The sequence below is a fragment of the Ischnura elegans genome (genome assembly GCF_921293095.1).
Source record: "Ischnura elegans chromosome 13 unlocalized genomic scaffold, ioIscEleg1.1 SUPER_13_unloc_2, whole genome shotgun sequence".
Classification (NCBI taxonomy): domain Eukaryota; kingdom Metazoa; phylum Arthropoda; class Insecta; order Odonata; family Coenagrionidae; genus Ischnura; species Ischnura elegans.
The window spans coordinates 10,717,881-10,723,871 of NW_025791658.1; positions in this window are offsets into that span (position 1 = coordinate 10,717,881).

The following is a 5,991-nucleotide window of genomic DNA, read 5'->3' on the forward strand; positions in this document are numbered from 1 at the left end:
TGGCATCCCTGTCGCCGGGTGAGGCCACCTTGGTGTGAGGCTATTGCAACGGTTCAAACACCATTACGATAAGTGCTACCAGCTAGCAGCCTGCATCGTAGCGATGCACATATCCTCGCCCCAAGGTCACCTCACGCGGCAGCAGCAGCAATGAGAATGACGTAACACGGGCTTTTCCCAGCATTTACTCTTAGCCGTCACTGTTTTCTGCGCTTGAAAATTTTCACTTTTCATTTAATGGCAAAAAATTTGATATCGTCATTTAAAAATTGAAAAGAGTGAAATACGTTCTCCAGGAGTTATAATCTTTTTTTAGGCAATAAAAAAATACAGAATATTCCGGTTAATTGGGGCATATCAGGACTTGTGCTCTTTGCCCCAATTAGGCAAAGCATCCAGTATATGGGCATAAACAAATTTTGATATGGTAGAACCCTATTGGAAATTTCTTATAAGTCTTACAGAAATTCCTATAAGATTCTGTAAGACTTATAGGATTTTATAAGTCTTACAGAATTCTTATAGGATTCTATAAGTCTTACAGATTTCTTATAGGATTCTATAAGTCTTATAGAAATTCTTATAGGATTCTATATGTCTTACAAAAATTCTTATAAGAAATCTGCATTTCTTATATTCTACAATAATGCTGTGCGGGTCACATACCCCTATTGAAAATTTCTTATAAGTCTTACAGAAATTCTTATAAGAATTCTGTAAGACTTATAGGATTCTATAAGTCTTACAGAATTCTTATAGGATTCTATAAGTCTTACAGATTTCTTATAGGATTCTATAAGTCTTATAGAAATTCTTATAGGATTCTATAAGTCTTACAAAAATTCTTATAAGAAATCTGCATTTCTTATAGAATTCTACAATAATGCTGCGCGGGTCGCATACCTTTTAGGTTTTTATCCAGCAGGCGTGTCACCATAACTTATGTTGGCAATTGATAATTATTTAAGGAATTCTACATAAAATATTTTTTTGAAATTATGTATAACACTTTTTTAAGTAATGTTCTGCTAATTTCCTGTTTTTTTTCAGCATGATATTTGACATAAATGGTTCCAAGAAGCGGAGGCTTCTTTAATGCGACTTGTTAGTATATATAGCTGAGGGCACATGAAAAATTGTAGACTTATAAGATCTCTCTGTTTCGAGTCTACAGATTACTTGACCGATGGAAGTTCGATATGGGCCATGAATAACCACGATGTATACTACGATTGCATACGTTGCAGGATACTGTTCACATGGTTCCCTAGCAACCTAACAACCAAAACTTGTTTGGTTGTTAGGTTGCTAAGGATTGCTTTTATATGTTAATCATTCACTATGTCTTTGTGATAGCAGTTTAATAAAATAAGTCGTGTGCTTCTAACAAAAATAAGGCATTGACCTCATTTGGTAAGTCTTACAAAACTGGCATTCCTAAAATCATGTCACCTTAAACAAACAGTTTCATGGAATTTTAAACTTTTCATCGTTAATTTAGATAGACTTGTATATTTTTCAGATTGTGACATATCTAATATAAGTGGAAGTTTTAATGAAAACAGTGTTTCAATGGACAAAGTGAGTGATTTAGTCGTCTCTGGAGAGAATGAATTTGTATGAGTAAACCTAAATAACATCTGCACAATTATTATTTTATGGAAAATACATCAACTATTATTCTCAATCAGTGTTTCTGGGATTCCTATTAATTTCCCTAAATCTTGCACTAATTGTTAGCCATATTCTACCTATCCTTTTCTCCAAATGGCATCAAATTCCATTTTACTTTATTTATTTCTTTCATTATCTATCCAAATCTGCATGTAGAGGTCATTCTCTCTGGTATCTTAAATAAAAATTTCTCCTCTGTATTCGATTTATCAATTTTTCCTTTTCCTTCCCAAATAATTTCTTGAAGTATCCCAAGTCGAACTTGAATTTTATTTCATTTGCTTCTTCAATTTTCCAGGTTAAATCATTCCATATTGCAATTCCTTTATATTTCATTGCGTAGTGATTGCCAAAGCCATATTCTATTATCAGTCCATCATTCCAGGATATCGTTGGTTTCATTGCTTTTAGTTTTTTAGTTTTAAAATGTGGGGGGCGTTAACCCTATGCAGAACCCATGACCTGAAGGACCTCTATGGTATCTCGCATTGTCTGGCCAGTCAGGTGGACTTTACAGAACTTGAATGTCCTTGCTTGATGCACACTAAAGATAGACATTACATTTGGTACATGGGAAATCATTAGGTTTGCCGTGTACCAGATATAGGCACCTTCATTTGGAAAAAATTAGGTATAATGCTAACTTTGTACTCTCAGGAGGGATGTAAATCTCATGTAGCTTTTTATAGAAGTTTGCACAAGTGTTTTAAGCATGATGATATGATAATTATAATAAATATTTCCATGAGAAAATTTCTAATAAATAACATTTTGTAATTGATACTTTTGATAAGAAATTTTCTTATAAGAAAAATGCCCAATTTCTGATAAGAAATTTTCTTATAGAAAAATTCTTATAAGAAATTTTCTTATAAGAAGAATTCTTATAAGAAATTTTCTTATAAGAAAAATGCCCAATTTCTGATAGGAAATTTTCTTATAAGAAATTTCCAATAGGGACCTTTTAGGTTTTTATCCAGCAGGCGTGTCACCATAACTTATGTTGGCAATTGATAATTATTTAAGGAATTCTACATAAGTTAATTTTTGGAAATTATGTATAACTCTTTTTTAAGTAATGTTCTGTTAATTTCCTGGTTTTTTCAGCATGGTATTTGACATAAATGGTTCCAAGAAGCAGAGGCTTCTTTAATGCTACTTGTTAGTATATATATCGCTGAGGGCACATGAAAAATTGTAGACTTAAAAGATCTGTCTGTTTCGAGTCTACAGATTACTTAACCGATGGAAGTTCGATATGGGCCATGAATAACCACGATGTATACTACGACTGCATACGTTGCAGGATACTGTTCACATGGTTCCCTAGCAACCTAACAACCAAAATTTGTTTGGTTGTTAGGTTGCTAGGGACTGCTTTTATATGTTAATCATTCACTATGTCTTTGTGATAGCAGTTTAATAAAATAAGTCGTGTGCTTCTAACCAAAACAAGGCATTGACCTCATTTGGTAAGTATTAAATAACTGGCATTCCTAAAATTATGTTAACTTAAACAGATAGTTTCGTTGAATTTTAAACTTTTCATCATTTATTTAGATAGACATGTATATTTTTCAGATTGTGGCATACCTATCATAAGAGGAAATTTTAAATAAAACAGTGTTTTAATGGACAAAGTGAGTGATTTAGTCGTCTCTGATGAGAATGAGAATGAATTTGTATGAATATGCCAACATCTGCACAGTTATTATTTTATGGAAAATACATCAACTATTATTCTCAATCAGTGTTTCTGTTATTCCTATTAATTTCCCTAAATCTTGCACTTATTGTTAGCCATATTCTACGTATCCTTTCCTCCAAAATGGCATCAAATTCCATTTTGCTTTGCTTATTTCTTTCATTATCTATCCAAATCTGCATGTAGAGGTCTCATTCTCTCTGGTATCTTAAATAAACATTGCTCATATGCATTTTATTTATCAAATTTTACTCTTCCTTCCCATATAATTTCTTGAAGTACCTATCCCCAGTGGAACTTGAATTTTATTTCATTTGCTTCTTCAATTTTCCAGGTTAAATCATATTCCATATTGCAATTCCTGTATCTTTCATTGCATAGTGATTGCCAAAGTCGTATTCAATTATCAGTCCATCATTGTAGGCTATCGTTGGTTTCATTGATTTTAGTTTCTTTTAGCATGTGGGGACATTAACCCTATACAGAACCCATGCCCTGAAAGACCTCTATGGTATCTCGCCTTGTCTGGCCAGCCAGGTGAACTTTACAGAGCTTCAATGTCCTTTTTGATGTACACCAATGACAGACATCTACATTTGGTTCATGGGAAATCATTAGGTTTGCTGTATAAGATATAGGCGTCTACATTTGGATTGAATTAGGTAAAATGCTAACTTTGTACTCTCAGTAGGGATGTAAATCTTATGTAGCTTTTATAGAAGTTTGCGCAAGTGTTTTAAGCATGTTGATATGATATTTACAATAAATATTTCCATCAGAAAATTTGTTATAAATAACATTTTGTAACTGATAGTTAGAAGAAATTTTCTTATAAGAAAAATTCCTATAAGAAATTTTCTTATAAGAAATATGCCCAATTTCTGATAAGAAATTTTCTTATAGAAAAATTCTTATAAGGAAATCTCTTATAAGAAAAATTCTTATAAGAAATTTTCTAATAAGAAATATGTCCAATTTCTTATAAGAAATTTTCTTATAAGAAATTTCCAATAGGGAAAGAAGACTAAAGAAAGTTTATAATGCAACTTGAGTTTATTTAAATATTAATTTGATTAATATATCAGCGAGTTTGGATAATTTATAAAAATTTTTAAGAATTACTACAATTTAGTGAATAATATTTTTCAGAGGTTTGGGTGACGATGAATGAATGTCTTTTAATAAGTCCTATTAAAGAAAAGTCCTATCCTCTTGCAGATAGTATAACAACAAGAGCTTTCAAAATAGGGCAGGAATAGGAACATTTGTGAAAAATAAGAGTAAATCAAAGGGGGAAAATTAAAAAAATAGTATTCTGAAAATGAAAACATTAAATGTCGTTGCGAGTATCAAGTCAATGTCGCCGACTCATGGCCCAATAAAGCGCCATGCTGTCCTAACTAAGCGGAGAATACTCTGGAATATTCCTATATTGGGTCGTGTTCTTCAAGATCTTCCCCAATTAAGTGGCTGCCCCAAGTAACCGGTTGACCCATTAAACGGAATCTACTATAATAGGAGAGCACCCTCTTGGTGAATCGTGGAGGAGGAACGTACCTTGACAGAGGGCGGGATCATCTTGGAGTCGTCCCAACGCGGTCTCCCCGGGCCTCGTTTTGCTTTCATGGCATTCACGCTTTGCATGGGTCGCTCCTGCTGCACCTCCGAAGCGTTGCCCATGACGTCTCCCAAGGCCACGGCATCGTGGTTCTGGTCCAAGAGGGCCCCTTGCCCCTCGACCCCCCCTTCCCCACTCCCAACACCCCCCCCACCCCCACCGCTCGTCACTGCAGGAGAACAAAATCACACACCTCTGTAAGACCTCTGATTGCTGGCACAGTTAGTAACAAGGGATTTCTTTGGAATTCAACCGTGTCGGGTAAAACATGATGGAACTCCTTCATGACGTATCAGAAAAGGAAAGACAATAACAGGTTACCAAATTAATTAATTACTGCGACAATTTTTCGATTACATTAGCCCGATGATGATACTATGTAACTGAAACTGGTTGCAGTAATTAATTAATTTGAGTGCCCTTCAGTTTCCAAAGAAATCGGAGAGGAAAGACAATAACTGGTTCCAAATAACTGGTTCCAATAACTGGAGGATATTTAATTGTATGAATTTGATTGTATTGTATATGACAATTTAACTGTATGAAATCAATGGTGGATATATTGTTAGACACCATATGGGAAGGAGAATGTCAAATGTAAGGTTTGCTCTAAAAAAGTTATGTACAGTAAAACTTCGATTTTACGCACTTCGATTTTACATCACGTCTCGTTTTTACGCAGCGGCACTCAAGTCCGGCCGGAAAGCATAGGGAATTGCAATGGTGAAACTTCAATTTTACATCTTTTCTTGATTTTACGCAGTTTTTCGATTTTGCGCAGCATAACCCCAGCCCCTAAGAGGTCGCTAATCTTGATTTTACGCAATTGTCTTTCGGCTTGTTTTGAAAATCCGACTAGAGCAATATACAGTTAGGTTATTATTTCGTCTCAATGAGTTGCAAAAATGAATACAGGAACCGTTGAAATGACATCGCGCTGTTGAGCGTGAAACTAAATACATCGCGAATCTAATTATTGCTTCCCCATGAGCCC